The sequence below is a fragment of the Triturus cristatus genome, chromosome 11 (genome assembly GCF_964204655.1).
Source record: "Triturus cristatus chromosome 11, aTriCri1.1, whole genome shotgun sequence".
Taxonomy (NCBI): domain Eukaryota; kingdom Metazoa; phylum Chordata; class Amphibia; order Caudata; family Salamandridae; genus Triturus; species Triturus cristatus.
Window position 1 is genome coordinate 990,267,765 of NC_140594.1, and position 18,085 is coordinate 990,285,849.

At 46.0% G+C, this 18,085-nt stretch overlaps 1 protein-coding gene and 1 long non-coding RNA gene across 3 annotated transcripts in view; one reads left to right on the top strand and one right to left on the bottom strand.

The window, feature by feature from the left end:
• Positions 1 to 18,085, bottom strand: part of LOC146785792 (von Willebrand factor A domain-containing protein 5A-like) — a 541,765-nt gene that overhangs the window by 397,462 nt on the left and 126,218 nt on the right. The gene's annotated exons all lie outside the window — the stretch shown is intronic.
• Positions 1 to 18,085, top strand: part of LOC146785793 (uncharacterized) — a 258,212-nt gene that overhangs the window by 201,790 nt on the left and 38,337 nt on the right. The gene's annotated exons all lie outside the window — the stretch shown is intronic.

Sequence of the window (18,085 nt, forward strand, 5' to 3'; positions counted from 1 at the left end):
TTATTGTGCAACTAAGCTTACTCCCAGCGTTTCAGGACATGACAGAAAAGTCTCCACTATTATGTTGCAAGAAATTCAGTCAATTATGCTCATTGATGATGATCTTTTCGATTATTAAATGACATTTTTATAGATGTTTGCCTTCGCTTTTATTCTATTCTGATCAATGTATGCTTATGTACTAGCTCCTTCCCCTTAGAATTGTAAAGACCCTGCCGGATAGCAATAAAGGTTTTTAGCCACAAATGCTAAAAGGAGGGTCTGTTAGATTCAAAATTCCCTTTCCCATGATGCATACGCCATGCTGTGTTAATTTAGCAGTGTGTGGGTTAATTACATGCATTGATGTTCGCATTCTGTAACCTGTTAAGTATTCCTTGCAGTATGAAGGCCTCGTTAGCCAGTGTGACTCCATTTTGTATTTCGTAATCCTTATTAAACTGCCTATGCCATGCTCATGTTAGGCCTTAGAATTTAGAATCGCTCGCCTCAGCAGAACATTGCATTTCGTTATATTTTTGGTTCATGTTCAAGGCTGCAACTTGACTTACTAACAAAAATGATTATTTTGCTTTGCATTCCATTGTATACGTGTAGCTCTGCTGCCACATTAGGAGACGCGGAGACGCGGCCTTGGGCCGCTGATAACAAGCCCATCTGGCAGGTTTTAGCTCATCTCTCTGTGCCTTCTTTGTTAGTGTCCTGCTCAGGCCGGTACTTTTCCATTAGAGGCACGGCCAAAGTCTCCTAAAAGGTTTATCATCTATTAGCTAATGTTGGGGAGTCAGCCCCTCGGCATACATCTTAGGGTGAAGGTCTGACTGGGCTACTCTGCAGAGAATATATATCAATAAATAACGTACGTTTTCATTCTCTACTGTCTGATCGACTCTTCATTTTGGGAAGGCATAGTAGGTGGTCATAAGTACCTGCTTGGCCCTAGAGGGCCACGTCCTTCACACAGCAGATATGTCTTAGAAAGGAGCCGAACTGAGGATGACGTCAGGGAGTGGGGGGGGGCTGCAGACTCAAGGACACAGTGAGCAGACTTCTTTCATGCTGCAGACCTGCACAACTCGACGGAGGCCGTCACATGAACAGAAGGCTGGAGTAAGCTGTGGTGATGTGGTAATAATCATAAGTGACACAAACACCTCAGTGTCAGCATCACAAGAGGACACCACACTACAGAAAGTATGCATGAGGGACAAGCACTAGAAGTGAGATATGAGACGTATCTGCTGGTGCGAAGGTGGGGGGAGGAGGGGGTGGGGGGGCTCCGTTGTGACCTGGCAAGATAGGTAAGCTTAGTGCCCATTCATTTTTCCACTCAGAGGTACCTTGCCAATGCAGAAGTAGCTTTTACACTACTGTTCCATGGGTACCAAAGCCACAGTACTCTAAAAAGGGGAATTTAACCAACAAAAGTGCAGAGAAGCAGATGAAAGGCAGTGCAGGAGCTGGAGTGGTGAAGAGTCGATGGACTGGAAACAAGAAACAGTGGTGAACTCGCACTTATGTGCCTTTCTCAAAGCAAGAGGTGGACACCTGGAGCGAGAGAGGAAGGTGGTCGGGCAGGGCAGTGGTGCGAGGTGAGGAATGAAGCATTGCTGTCAGCCAATGTGAAACCAAAAGCACGCATGCCGCCCTGAAAAAAAAACAAGCTGTCCCCATTGCACAAAGGCAGGTGCTGGTTTATATTTGCATTGAGTTTTCACTTTACAATAGCTGCCGCCCCACCCCCCCGAGTGCTGTGCGGGGCGGCAGCTATTGTAAAGTGAAAGCGCGGTGCAAATATAAACATGCGGCCGGCCGACCGTGCCAAAATCGTGCCACCAGCTAATGAAGCAGAGCGTGTAACGCCCCAAGTAAAAGATCCAGTCCTGATCGGCGGGCCCAAAAGGAGACAGGGAGGTAACGAGGAGGGGCTAAGAAGCCTCATTATCAATCGGAAGCCAGATTTTACCATGGACAATGACACCAGCCAATGAAAAATATAGGCAGGCCTTCCACACCACTTCTAAAACATACCCTACCACAATATGCCTCACAAAGCGTGCAGCGCATGCGCTGCAACGCTAGGCTCGACCTAAAAAGCCATCACGCCATGCCACCATACTTGTCTGGCATGGTAGTTTTGTCAACCTTATTGAAGTTATTGGAAATATACAGGCCCAAAGTGGTGATACATGCCTACTGCCCACAGTAAATATCGCTGATGTGTTTGGAGATTTCCCCAAGCATTGAAGTGATACTTCATTTGATTCTGTGCAAGAAATCAGTGCATGATGATGGGGCAGGGTTTTAAGAAAATAAAAATAAAACCTGCTCGGATTAATTCCTCAGTACCATTTCCTAACAGTGTGCAGTGAACCTAACATGAAAAAAACGTGAAATGCTTTTGAGCATGCGTGCATTAATACATGGACTAATGCATGAAAGACTAGGCCGCATCCATGTTCTGCTTAAAAAATAAAATAATAATAATGCCGATTTTTGCACGTTAATGCTTTTGATAAATGCATAACGTGGGATAGTGCAAATGGTGGGCAGTAAAACAGTGAGAATTATATTTCATGAAACTAATAATGGTTGTGTTTTATTCATCGTAGTGAAGCTTGCTTGGGCCTACATCGTTTGCATGACAAATCAAGGGTTAAAAAAGAAAACTAATAAATAAGCAGAAAATCGAGCTCTGAAGAGAGAATGGAGAAGGCAAAAGCGAATAACCTTCAAGAATTATTGAGTGTCTGCCAAGTAACGGAAGGATAGCCGTGGGACCAAGTGCAGATGTACAAACTTCTTCCGCCGAGGCTGTCGAAGTGAACAATATAAGTGTAGAGATTTGCAACATGTAACTCATTTGAGGAAATGTGTATTCATGAGATGTGGTTTACGTAATATTAGAAATGTAAAACAAAGAATGCTGTGAAAAACATAGACGTGACCATGGTGGTGTGATAGAACACCCCCTAAACTGACCAATGAGAGACTAGGATTCTGAAAATGTAGCTACAATGGTGGGTTGGACCATATTTTCAGCTGTACTGTTGGGCCTATCAACTAAAGAACTGTAGGATGTTATTGCTCTCTCCGGATTACTCACTGATAGGCTGCATGTTCAAAGCCATGCTAGTAGGGGAAGGGGGGAGCTAGGTTACATGTACAAATTTGGCTCTCCTAAATTCTTGAAAAAAATCAGTTTAAAGGTCATGCGTATGGCGGCCAGGTTGTGGTCGGACTGCCGAGATTGTTTAGGACTATCTTATTATAGTGAATGGGCTCCAGTTTGGGATTCTCCCGGTACACCTTGCTTATCCATTAAAAGAGGCAGAAGTCGTATATTGGAGAGATCTCGTACTGGGCGATAAATGTCATTCCTGGGAACATTGGAGCTATATTACTAGCAGTACTCTGTCTAGGTTCAAGCTCTATCAGCTCTCTTCCTGGTGCAGGAGTCAATGCTGGCCACTCTTGGAAGATAACAGTATGGAAAAAGATCTACAAGACCTAGCCCCTAAGAAAAAAGAAGTGGCACAATGGTATGATAACCTCTTGGCAGCAACAGATAGAAAGATGGAGCAGCCATACAGAATCTGGGAGAACAACTTGCCGAGGGAGGAGCTGGAAACCTTACGGCAAGTATGTCTAGATATTCTTTACCCCGTGATTAAATCTGCTGCACTCAGAAGAAATCACATTTTCACACTCCACAGGATCTACTTATACAAGATAAAGGGTGGTGGAGAAGCCAGCTGTCTGAGATGCGGCCGTCAGAATGCAGATGGCGTCCACGTATTCGCTTCCTGTCCTAAGATACAAGAATATTGGACAAATGTGGGTAAGACTATCTCCAGGGCCTTGGGTAGCATCGTGGAGGTAAGCCCATCTCTCATAATATTTGGTTTTGCTCCTGCATTGGGGGGAGCATCAGACCCGATAGGGTCCCAACAAAAACTGGTGTTTTACTTGATATTGCTGGCCAGGAGGGAGATCTGTAAAATGTGGCGCCACACGATACCTCCCACTTGGAATGCTTGGTGGAATTCTGTTAGATATTTTAGAACGCTAGATCAAAAAGTAAATGTTCATAAAGAAAAGCCAGATAAGGGGCTGTTTTGGAGCCTTTTGGATGATGCGGCTTCTGGTTGAGTTTAGGGATAGGACAAGGATCCAATGATTAAAACTTCTGGTCAGCTCAGGTTGCATGTTACGGGTATTCCCTGTAAAGAACATCAGCGGAGAGTGGAACCACCAAGCTAATATGCACCAGAGGTGGTACAGGCCGAATGGGTGCTATAGCTACGGAGGTCATATGAGGTGAATCAAACAAAAACAAAAAAACATTGATTTAGTGTTTCCAGAAATTCCTATTAGAAAATATATGAATAAGGTGTATAGTGGCAGAAATGCGGGATACATGGGAGAATTTTTCCATATCACACAAACAATAGATACAGTATATGCTCATAGAAATAATCTTACATTTAGTTTGCGGGCTGAGGAAAAGGAATTCATTAACATGGTAGAGGATAGAAGACAGGATTTCCAAAGAAAAGCTGCTGAACAGCAGTCACATGTACCACCTTGGGCTTTTAGAGAGTGAAATTATAAGAAAGGTGAGACTTATGCTGCAATGTCTCTGGATTGGAATCATAATGGGAAACTTTGCTTACTTATACTAAAAACTTCATTGGTACTAGTGAATGTGAACACACTTTTCTGATAACTGGTGGATGGGGATTGAAAGTTTGAACTGATCCTGTATTTCCTGGAGTAACTTATGTGTGTGGTAAAAATGCTTACTATAGGTTGCCAGCACATTGGTATGGTAGTTGTTATTTTGGGATTGTATTTCCCAAAGTATACCACGCAGATAGAAATAATAGATTCAATGAAATAAAACATGGACTAATACGCAAAAAGAGAGCAAGTTTTTCAGAAATAATTGGTGATATCTTGATACCCTCAGTTGGAGTCGTTCTAAATTTGCATAAAATTCGAAAATTATCCACAGTGGTTGACCGTTTATCAACAGATACTGCTGGTGGGTTCTTGATAATTGATACTGAAATGGTTGCAATTAGATCAATGGTTTTGCAAAATCGACTTGCCGTTGATATTCTGTTGGCAAAAGTGGGCAGAGTCTGCGGCATGTTGAAAATACAACACTGCTGTACTTATATCCCTGATATAAGTAAAATTCTTGAGGGGTATAAAAAGAATATTACAAAATTACATGAAGATTTGACTCAACTGGAGGTTGATGGTGTTTGGGAGAAACTTAGTAAGAGTTTTTCTTCTGTAGGTAAATGGCTTACCACATTTGGGAGTAGTTTATAAGGAAAAATACTAATACCAATTATTTAAATAGCTGTAGTGATTTTGTCAATAATAATGGCATATAAATGTTGCAAGGGTAGATGTGGAAAGAAAGGGATTACAGAATCAGACAAGAAACGTAGAGATAGGAAAAGAAAAAGAGAAGAAATAGAACTAGAAGATATGAGAGGAAGTTATTATGAAATGATGAAAGATTTAGATGAGAAAATATAGGTGGCAATTAGTATGATTGTGATTTTTGTGATGGCTCAAAAATGCCATCAAAGGGGGAATCGATGGAGCAGGGTTTTGAGAAAAGAAAACCTGCTTGGATTAATTCCTCTGTAACATTTACTAACATTATGCGGTGAATACAACATGCAAAAAAACGAAAAAGTGGGAAAATGCTTTTGTGCATACGTACATTATTACATGGACTAATGCATGAAAGACTAGGCCGCATCCGCATTCTGCTTTAAAAATAAAATAGTAATAATGCCATTTTTTGCACGTTAATGCTTTTGATAGATGCAAAAAGTTGGATAGTGCAAATGGTGGGTGGTAAAACAGTGAAAATTAGATTTCATGAAACTAATAATGTTTGTGTTTTATTCATCGTAGTGATGCTTGCATGGACCTACATTGTTTGCATGACAAGTCAAGGGTTAAAAAAGAAAGCTAATAAATAAGCCAAAAATTGGTGGGCGTGGCTTGGCCAGCAGCGATGGCGGACGCGTGAGCAGAGAGCTCCACATCAGCCTCGCGATTATCCTGACTACATGGACAGCCGGGGTTGAATTTCGAGCCACGAGCCCTCTGCAGGGGCTGTGCACCAGCGGCGAGGTTCGAGAGAGGCGGGGGGGCTGCCCGGCCGAGATCCAGCAGGGGCCGAGAGGTAGCCCTGAGACGCCGAGAGTCCCCAAAACGGCGGCGGGGATGACGATGCCCAGTGAGGCGGCGGCGGCAGGTCTTTGAGTGCTGGATCGAGAGCGTGGAAGGCCCTGTGGGTGTTATCGCACCAGCGCGGCAGTATATGTGTGGTGGCTGATGATTCGTCAGGGAGAGGAGCTGCTGGAGTGCGGCGGGTGGCCGAATCCCGGCTTGCCCCCCCAGATGAGGCGTGGGGGACTTCCTGCTGCCCGTAGAGGGCCGTGAGCGGTTGGCTGACGGCGGCGACAGGGATACGAGCTGCACGGCGGCGGAAGGCCCAAACAATTGTAGGAGCTTTTTGGATTCCTGACGGAGGTGCCGGGGCTATCGCTTGGTCTCTGTGGCTGAACTGGCGATCTGATGGAGGAGAGTGAGCGGACGGCTCGCTGAAGGTATGCGGTGCAGGGCAGTCCAAGGGACTGTGCTGGGGACCCCCTGACCCCAGCCTTGGACAGCGGTGGTGACCTGCAGGCTGGGCTTACCAGGGGGCCCTCCTTTGATGAGCAAAAATCCCTCCATGGGGGCTCATAATGGTGTAGAGACTGAGTGCTGGTGGGCCCCCTGAGAGTGAGACAGAGGGACTGCTGTGTTGCATGGAAGAGACCTAGGAGCGCACGCTTGACCCTTGGATGAGACCCGCGATCACTGAAGGGCCTGTGAATTGGCTGCTGCGCTGCACTGCACCCCGGAGAGGGCCCCTGCTGCGCCTACGTACATTTGATTGTGAGATAGCCGGCTAGCCACTTGGATGTAAAACTGAGCGCCTGGGAGGCGCTGGGCCCCCCATTGGGAGACACGGACAGAGTACTGCTGGCGCCCCAGAGCCGGTGGTGAAGTTAGAACGGGCGGAGCTGCAGTGATCGAGTCCTTTGGCCAGTGGACTGTGATTGCAGGGTGCTCGAACAGGGGTACTGCCCGTGACCTGTTCTGTAACCCCTACTACAGAGTCACGTATACCGCGCCCAAGCCTCTGCTGCAAGAGACGGACTGACGATACCCACTACACGAAGGGGAGAACCAGTGCCGACCCTGCAGGGTACCCAGCGAAGCACAAGGAGTGTAGCGGCAAGGGCGGGAGGAATCCTTGCAGCCATGGGCAAGCCTAAGGGCTGCCAGATGGGTGTTCCCCAGGACCAGGAAGAAGGAATGCAGGAACCGGTGAGAAGTGCCACGGATGACCCAGTGCAATGGCAACTACAACAGATCCTGGCTGCCATAGCCGTCACGAAGCCGACCCTTCATCAGGACATTAGTACGGTTGCAGTGGGGCTTGGCCTATTACGGGACGAGCAGAAGAAACTTTCTGAGAGGGTCAAGAAAGCTGAACTCGACATTGCAGAAATAGCACCAGCGCATAAAGATGTGGCGCAGCAAGTGCAGGCCTTAACGGACAAGGTGTCGACCCTAGAACGTAGAGCCGAAGATGCAGAGGGACGCAATCGGAGGAACAACGTAAGGGTCGTGGGGCTACCGGAAGGGTCAGAAGGGGAGATATGGTGTCCTTCCTGGAAACTTGGTTCAGGAACGTAGTTGCTCCAGAAGTACTTACAGCCTTTTATACGCTTGTGAGGGCCCACAGAGTGCCAGCTCGACCACTGGCCCCCGGGAGGCCCCCAAGACCGGTGGTGGCCCACCTGCTCCACTTCCGGGACAGGGACTTATTATTACAAAAGGCAAGAGCTGATGGCCCCTTCACAGTGGACAATGCCAAAGTCACGCTGTTTCCGGACTATACGATGGAGGTGCAAAGGAGGCGCGCCTCTTACATAGCGGTCAAGATGGCTCTGCGGGAGGAGGGACTCCAATATTCCCTGATGTTCCCAGCCCGATTGCGTATTATCCTGGATGTGAACACACACTATGTGGATTCTCCTCAAGAAGCATGGGATTGGCTGAAGAACTACAAGAAGGAGATCCCGAGAGATGGGGCACTGAGAGAGGTGAGAGACCGAGTGCCCAATAGAACTGTGCAACCACGTCGGCGCCTCCGCAATAGCACTCAGAAGAAGCCTACGCTTACTCAGACGGCATGTGAGCAGGCAGCGGTGCTGCAAGCAGTGGTGAGGCTAGCGCAAGTCCGAGCTCCAGCATCCGAGGAGGAGAAGTGCACTACCACTGATGGCTCGGCCGAGCAGGACTCAGACTCATCTTTAACTGGCGAGGAGCAGATGCCTGTGGTGACACCGCAGACGGCGGATACCATAGCTTAAAGCAGATGGCTGCAAGACAGGGGCGAGCTGGCAACCTGCGAACTGGCGCTGCTGGCGAGAGACTGGTATAAATACCCGGACTGGCTTAGAAGATTTGGAGCTGATGAGCATCTTTAGGAGTTTTCTTGAGCCAGCTGCAGTCCCCAGAGCCTCTGAATTCGTCAGAGGCTTTTTGAGTGTGTTATTTTCATGGTTTGGATGGGTACTAGTTCTATAGTAGCTGTCCTGGGATGGGGGAGTTTGGGTTGTTGTTTTTTAGTCTTAGGGGGTAATAGGGCCAGGCATGTCACTATCCTAGATCGCAGGTGTACTTTGCAGATGCAGTCGGGATGGGTCCTACCACTGATTTGAAGTGTATATCCTGGAATGTGCGGGGCATGTACTCTATGTGGCGTAGAGAAAAGCTTCATGCATATTTAGTGCGGAGGGGAGTTCATATCGTGTTGCTACAGGAAACACATTTGCAGGCGCAGGAGGGGGCAGCGTCACAGCGGCACTGGCGAGGTCAATTGTATTATACAACCTATTCTGCCTTTGCCCGGGGAGTGTTGGTCTGGGTGCGAGCGGGGGTGCCTTTCCAGTGCAGAGAAAAGTTTATTGATCTAGAGGGCAGGTTTGTAATGGTCTTTGGGAAACTGGATGGGCGTGACATTACCCTGGGCAGTATTTATGCTCCTAACACGGAGCAGCCAGATTTTTTTGAGCAGCTGTCCACGAAGTTAGCAAATTATCTTACCAGGTCGGTGTTACTGGGAGGGGATTTTAATTGCATAACTGATGTGACTTTGGACCAATCCCACCCCCGCTCCCTAATGCTCCCACTGATAAGGTTGCGGAAGCCAGGCGAAATTGGCAGACCCGATGGGGCCTGGTGGATACCTGGGGGGCCCAACATTTAGCTGACCGGAATTATTCTTATTTCTCGGCACTGCACGACCTTCATGTGCACCTAGACGCATTGCTATGTACTCCGTACGTGCATGCCGGTGTGCACTGTAGTGAATATCTTGCCAGAACGTTATCGGATCATAATCCTTTACTGCTCCGGATGCACTCGTCGCGATCCTGGTCCTGGATACCTACCTGGCGGCTCCGCCCAGAGGCTTTGGAGGACCAAGTGTTTAGGGACGCGGTGGGCACGACCATCACCCAATATTTTGGGGACTGCCTCCACGCCTGCGGTGGAATGGGACACCTTTAAGGTGGTGCTTCAGGGGCGCTGCATAGCTGAGATGGTGGGAGTGCTCAAAGTGCTATTGAAGGAGGTAGACGGGGCTGAACAATGCTTAAGTGATGTCGAGAAGGCTCGCCCTGGTAGGCAGGATAAACAACAGGACTTGGAAGAAGCAAGGGAGGTAGTGGCAGGGCAGGTGGAGCGCCTAAGATGCTTTGATCACAAGGCGTATATCGCACGCACTCATGTCGAGGGGGATAAGTCGGGGGCCTTGCTGGCCTGGCTGGCTGTCTAACCCATTGCGCAGGGGCTCGCCAATTTTGGAGATTCGTGGCACCCGGGGAGACGCTTGCTTCACTCAGGAAGGTATAAACGGGTTGTTTTATGACTATTATAAGGAATCATACAGGAGCAAGACAGTCAGGACAGGGGACGATTTAGAGGGATTCACATGTGAACTCCAGCTCCCACAGCTAGAGGATGATCAAGCTGAGGAACTCCGAGGGGATATTGAACTACGGAAAGTGCGTATTAAACATATGGCGTGGAACAAAACGCAGGGAACAGACGAACTCCCAATTGAGTTATATGTCACTTATTCTGAGCAGTTACTGCCGCGATTAGTGAAGTTGTATAATAGGGAGAGACACCTGGGCCACCTCCCTGTATCCACAAGAGAGGCGGTTATTATTCCGTTCCTGAAGCCTGGTAAGTCGGCGTGGGACAGAACGGCATACCGTCCGCTATCCATGCTTAACACGGACTATAAGATATTAAGCCGTATCTTGGCCACCCGTCTGTTGCCCTACATTAATTCATTGCGATCAATCTGGCTTTATTCCTACTAGGAATACGGCCTTAAACGTACAGCAATTGCTGCATATAGTTGAAGCCACTGCTGCGGTCTTTGCCATCGATATAGAAAAGGCATTTGACAGTTTAGAATGGCCTTACCTCTTCCATGTCATGGCCCGATTTGGCCTGGGAGAAGACTTCATAGCATGGACGGCTTTGCTTTATAAGTCTTCCACAGCACGGGTCCGGACGGGAGGGGTGATATCAGAAGCTTGCGCAGTGACCCGGGCACGAGTCAGGGATGTCCGTTATCCCCTCTTTTGTTCGCGTTGGCTATGGAACCTTTGGCGGCAAAAGTTAGGACAGAGAGGTACTTTCAAGGTCTACAGGTGCAGGGTCAAATTCATCATATAGCCCTATATGCAGATGACCTGCTTATGTTCCTAGGAGACACAGAGAGGGAATTACTGGGAGTGAAGGCAGTATTGCAGGAGCTAGGGGAGATGTCTGGCCTTAGAGGTAATTGGGATAAATCCTGCTTGTTCCCCACGGACGGAAGTAGACACGATTTACAAGATATAGCGGGAGTGCGATGGGAATGCAGGTGCCTCCCCTATCTGGGGGTCCAGATATATCATTCCAGGTCGGATATATTGGAGGGTAACATCGTTAGAGCGGTTCGAGGCCTGGCGGGCAGTTTTCACTTTTGGGGAACGCTGCCATTATCGGTTGCTGGGCGGGTATCTTTACTTAAAATGGTGGCCCTTCACAGACTGCTGTACTATTTCGGAACCCTACCGATTTGGATACCAGCGCGGATATTTCAACAACTTACATCCACGGTCACTGGGTTTCTATGGGGTACTGGGGGACGAAGGGTTGCCCTGAAAGTGATGATGCGTCCACGATCGGAGGGGGGTTGGGCAGCACCTGACTTCGAAACCTATTATTTGGCTGCACAATTACAATGGTTGACACAGAGAGTGGCGGTGAGGTTGCGAGGTACGAAAGAGGAAAGATGAGGTGCCCTGGAACTGCAGCAGCTCTCTCAAATATTATTGGACCTTCCTGTACGGATGGGTGCTCTCTCTGAGGAACTTAAGACAGCAAGGCAACACTGGAGGTGGAGTCTCAAGAGGGCAGGCTTGAAAGTGCCGTACGCCCCTGATATACCGCTCTCTATGTGCAGAGCACTACCTCACGGGACCATGCTGCCTTTTTGTGCTTTAGAGGAGTGATTTGATTTGAGAGAGGCGGATTATTTGCTCCACGGCACGCATACTGCGGCTATTCGTGCGCACTGGAAAGAGGGCCAAGCGGAACCTAGGTTTTCGTTGGGATGTCAGTATATATTAACCGCAGCGGGGAAGTTTAAAGCGGTCACGTGCCTATACAAGCATATGACTCTTGAGAAGTTGCCCCCCTTTGGACGTACTCAAGCGAAAGTGGGAAGTAGATGTGGGAAAAGAGATTCCGGAAAGAGCCTGGGCTGAGGTGGTAGAGCGAGTGTGGAAAAGCACCAGGAATGCCCGCTTTCAATTGCTTCATTTCTATATCTTGCACCGAGCCTACCTCACACCGGCAAAAATCAAAACATACTTCAACGCTGACTCAGATGAATGCCAAGATGTCAAGGGGTGGGGGCGGACTTCCCCCACATGGTCTGGGATGTTTGCTTCTAGCTGGTTATTGGAATGAAGTAATTGCCCTGTTGAAGGAGGTGGCAGAAAGAGTTGGAGCTGGTGTTGGGGACTTGTATATTGCATTGGTTCCCCCACACAGCTAAAACTAAGATTACCAGTAAGTTTATAGATATGGGGTTGCTGTTGGCCAAGAGGGAAATTACGATGCATTGGAAGGTGAATGGGCCCCCGAGCTTAGACCGATGGAAGAGAGACTTTATCAAGTGGGCAGAATGTGATGCAATAGTTCAACTACAACTAGCAAGGAGAGCGGGGAGTGAGAGAGCGCTTGAGGTGGCTAGAGCGTGGGAACACTTGGTGGGATTATTGAAAGACCCGGATGCTATGAGTGACGATGACACAGAACCGGGAGTCCCGGAAACGGAGTAGGCCCTCAGCAGCACGTAGTTGCAACTGCACGACTGCATTTGCCATGTATAGGAAGAGTGAAACTGGAGTGGTAGCCTGCGCAAGCCCGTACTATTTAAGAATTGGAGACCACCAACTACACACTATTAATAGTTATTGATAGCTACAGAGTAACATTGGACGTGACATGCCTGGAGGGAGGGTGGGAGGGGGAAGTTAGATTTAGGTTAAGAATTATTAGGGCAAGTGATGTAGCTTTACACGGGATCCATTGAGTTTACACGTTGCACCTCTGGTCCCAGGATTATTGCCTTGCAAGAACAAGATGGAGGTGAACCATGGGAATGTGCCAAAGAACCTATAAGCAAACGATTTGAAGTTATATTGGAGGGAGGAGGGCAAAACTTAGGATGTATACAATGTAACTGTGTTGATTTATAAACCTAATAAAGTTTGTTTAAAACAAATTAGCCAAAAATTGAGCTCTGAAGACAGAATGGAGAAGAAAAAAGCGAATAACCTTCAAGAATTGAGTGTCTGCCAAGAAATGGACGGATGGCCGTGGGACAAAGTGCACATGTACAAACTTATTACGCAGAAGCTGTCGAAGTGAACAATGAAAGTGTAGAGATTTGCAACATGTAACTCATTTGAGAAAATGTGTATTGATGAGATGGGGGAACAACCTTTACAACGCAACTTTTACAACGCACTACACTTACAACGCATTTTTTACAACGCAAAATCCATTACAACGCATTCCATTACAACGCATGACACTACAACGCATTTTTAAAAACTACCTTTACAACGCATTCCATTACAACGCATACTACCTTTACAACGCATACCATTACAACGCATAATATTACACTACACTATCCAACACTTACTCTACTGTTGCAACCCCTGGAGTTAGAATAGTAATTTTTACCCCTATACTATCCAACATTTACCCTACTGTTGCACCCCCTGGAGTTAGAATAGTAATTTTTACCCCTATACTATCCAACACTTACCCTACTGTTGCACCCCCTGGAATTAGAATAGTAATTTTTACCCCTATACTATCCAACATTTACCCTACTGTTGCACCCCCTGGAGTTAGAATAGTAATTTTTACCCCTATACTATCCAACACGTACCCTACTGTTGCACCCCCTGGAGTTAGAATAGTAATTTTTACCCCTATACTATCCAACACTTACCCTACTGTTGCACCCCCTGGAGTTAGAATAGTAATTTTTACCCCTATACTATCCAACACTTACCCTACTGTTGCACCCCCTGGAGTTAGAATAGTAATTTTTACCCCTATACTATCCAACACTTACCCTACTGTTGCACCCCCTGGAGTTAGAATAGTGATTTTTACCCCTATACTATCCAACATTTACCCTACTGTTGCACCCCCTGGAATTAGAATAGTAATTGTTACCCCTATACTATCCAACACTTACCCTACTGTTGCACCCCCTGGAGTTAGAATAGTAATTTTTACCCCTATACTATCCAACACTTACCCTACTGTTGCACCCCCTGGAGTTAGAATAGTAATTGTTACCCCTATACTATCCAACACTTACCCTACTGTTGCACCCCCTGGAGTTAGAATAGTAATTTTTACCCCTATACTATCCAACACTTACCCTACTGTTGCACCCCCTGGAGTTAGAAAAGTAATTTTTACCCCTATACTATCTAATACTTACCTTAAATGCAATTTAATATTATGCGTTGTAATGGTATGCGTTGTAAAGGTAGTATGCGTTGTAATGGAATGCGTTGTAAAGGTAGTTTTTAAAAATGCGTTGTAGTGTCATGCATTGTAATGCAATGCGTTGTAATGGATTTTGCGTTGTAAAAAATGCATTGTAAGTGCATGCGTTGTAAAAGTGTGCGTTGTAACGACATACATCCGATGAGATGTGGTTTATGTAATATTAGAAATGTAAAACAAAGAATGCTGTGAAAAACATAGACGTGACCATGGTGGTGTGATAGAACACCCCCTAAACTGACCAATGAGAGACTAAGATTCTGAAAATGTAGCTACAATGGTGGGTTGGACATGTAGGTTTTTAGAGTATAACTGGGGTGCCTGGGGGGTGTTGTGGAGCGCGTCTTTTGAGAAGCTAGAGAGAGGGAGATCGTCGCTGTCCGTCAGTTTGCTGTATCCAGATTGAGGCCTAACTATATCTTCTTCCTGTCCTACTCTTTGTTCTCTGAACCTTCTCGGGGAACCATCATCTATTCCCATGGCCAGGGGGTAGATTTTCTACTGAATTATTTGGGTTAGTATAGCTAAATGATCCGTACTTTGCATTTCTTATTTGCAAATGTATTTTGTCTTTGAAACTTCTGTCTCTTCACCTATCCACTCCTTCATTGCAATCTGTTCATTATGGTTTGAGTCTGACACTATTTGCCTTGATTAATGTTTTCTCTCTTTGATTTATACATTGTTTGCCTTGTAAACCTGTACATGATGAGCATTTTACCTTCACATTATTTTACGATAAATATTATTAACCTTACACCGAGTTTGTGCCATATTTAGTAGGATAGATAGTTAGCTCTAATTATTACCATCAACTTCTCAACTTTTGGTCCTTCGACCCGAGGAAAGAGAGTTGATGCAGGTTCAGTTATGTAGCTAGTGTGTTAGGAATGAGCCTGTATTGTGAAACACCGATTTAAACTTAAACTAGAAACAGTGCAATGGGGATTCATGTTTTGGGTGTATGAGTATGGGCCAGTGATTGTATTAATATTGATTATCGATCCCTGATTGGCACTGGATTAATGTTCACAGTGCAAATCACCACAGTTTACTTTGAAGTCTTGCAACTGAGTTGAGCCAACGAAAATTCCAGTAGAGCAGCATACCTAAATTGGGCTGCCGTTACGACTATTTCCAACAGCTCACAATCTTTAGATCCACATAGTCAATTCAACATCTGATTCACAGCCTCAGGATTTATGGAATTTTACATGTGTACACTGAACATAAGATGGTGGAAAATCGCATCCCTAACTATAAATTGTCTTAACAGAGGAAAGTTCTTCAATATAGTAGATTCTCAACCATCGTTTATTTAAGGTTAGGGATAGATTAGCGGGGAAGTGGCGTGCACAATGGGATGAACAGCCTTTTGTAAAGTGAAGATCCTCAAACCAGTAAGTAGGTATTCAAGGCATAACGACTGCAGATGGTGCCCCCTCTCCAGCAAGCAAACAACTGTCCAGAAAGAGAACTCCACCAAGTCACAATAGATAAGAACTCTAGAAAATAGGATATACAACATTCTGGCTTTAAAGATGCAGGTAACATTATTACGCTCTCACCAGGATACAACACAGCCATAAGCTTGTAAGGTATTCAAACTATCTCTGTACTCATTCTACATTACTCTAACTGCTTTCTGACAGGTGTGAGTGTGAGAAAGGGACACAATACAGCTCTGTTTCATAATGGGTAGAGACAATATATTTTCACAAGGAAAATATTTTAATTTAGAGAAGAAAAACAATTAAACATTGTAATTTAATTTCTAAAACACAAGGTTTAAGTGGTCCTGCAAAGCAAGAACTGTGTGAACAAACCTACGACAGTATATTTCAGTTGTTTCCTTTAACCACGTGAGCACAGGAGTCCATCCAGCTTATGAGCCCTGGTAGATACTGTAGGGCAAAACCTCCTCTAACAGCTACTGAGAACCTTATTTTTAATCACTGCCACCCGCCATCACAGTTATTAAGACCATTTTTCAAACATAACAAATGTATTCAATCATTTACCAGAGACAGATTACATGGGCTGTTGTACCATGAGATGCTGGCCCCCCTTCTCCTTCAGAAAGGACAAAAGCTCCATCCATTTCTTTAGCTATATGATATTTGCCATATTGTACAGGCATTAATGTTAGACAGAACTGACAATGTGCACTCCATTTTACTGTTCACCTCAAAACCCTCCTTTACCCCAATCAAACAAGTAATCCACTCAGCATAAATGCTGGCCAAACTTCCTTTGCTTTTAGGGACATCCAATATTGCAGGCATCAGTCAGTAGTCTCTACCCCTACGTTCACTGCCTAGTTGGGAACAGCGATGTGACATGCAGTCCTGACTCACTCCTCCATGGCTCACAGCATAGTCAAGGCTTAGTAAACTGGCGGAAGGAGGGATGAGGCACATGAAGGGCTACAGGTGACAGAGTGGCACATAAAGGGGTGGCCAGGAGGCCAATGGCTGGGTCATAGAGGGACTGCTGGACACAGTTGAGTATTAAACAAGGGGGCTGGTTGGGTTCCATGGCACAAGGAGTGTCGGCAGGGCAGGCTGATGGCCCACAACAGAGAGATTGCAGTAAGGCGAAAGGGCACCAAGCAGGCCGCGGAGGCAGAGGTAGAAACACGGGATGGCCACATTATCTAACCCCACATTGTTTTGGGTTTCAAGTGTTATCATGTTTAATTAATGTTAATATTGCATGATCACTTACAACACAAAAAATATTTTTACATAACTGGTTCAGAAACTAACAGGAGGATATTGTTAGCCTAAACTGAAATGTTTCTCTCAAAATCCCTGAAAAGCTTCAATTTTTGCTCCTGTCTGTGATCTAGAACTTTCGGTGTGACAGGCCACTATCTCGCTTCCTCGAACCCAACATTCTGCCGCTTGACACACAGTCGGGCTTCCTAGTGGGTTACAGTACTGAGTCTGCCCTACTCAAAGTCTCTGATTTCGTAAAGGAAAACCTTGACTTAAATTCCCCTGTCATGGTAATGCTACTTGATCTATCTTCAGCATTCAACACCATTTCCCACTCCATCTTACTTGACAGACTCAAAGGAATGGGCATCAGAGATCAGGACCTGCGATGGCTAAAGTCTATTGAGGATCGCTCACATGCAGTCTTCTTCCTCCCCTTTCACCTCTGCCTTTAAACCACTTGTGTGTGGTGTACCTCAGGGGTCTGCGCTTAGACCTACCTTTTTAAATATTTATCTTAAACCACTGTCAAAACTAGTAGAGGCATGGGAATGACACTCCACTCCTCTTTGCCTTCCAGGAGGACTCTCCTGAGAAGTTGGGTTCTTTGAAATTGTGTCTGAAGGCAGTAGGTGAATGGATAAATGAAAGCTGCCTCAAGCTTAACTCAGTTCCAAAGAAGAGGATTTTATTTTTTTCTAAGATATCTCCAGATCCTAGCAACTGGTGGTCATTAGAACCGGGTGCTCACCCCGCCCCTACTGTTAGACACTTCGAAGTGAAATTTGATTCCAGTCTTTCATTCAAACCCAAAATCAAGGCAATAACCACCTCATGTTTTGCTGCACTGAAGTTACTTGGGAGGATCCTCCACCTTATCCCCGTGGACTCTCGTAAGACAACTGTCCATGCACTTGTCACAGCACAACTTGACTATGCGAACAGTTTGTACTTAGATGTCCCTGCCTATCTAATAAAGCATCTTCAACGTGTGCAGAACTCTGCCACATGCTTAATCCTAAAGATTCCTTTGCGTGCCTTGGTGTCTAAACATCTTCATCTTCTCCACTGGCTCCCAGTCCCCAAAAGAAACACATTTTAGG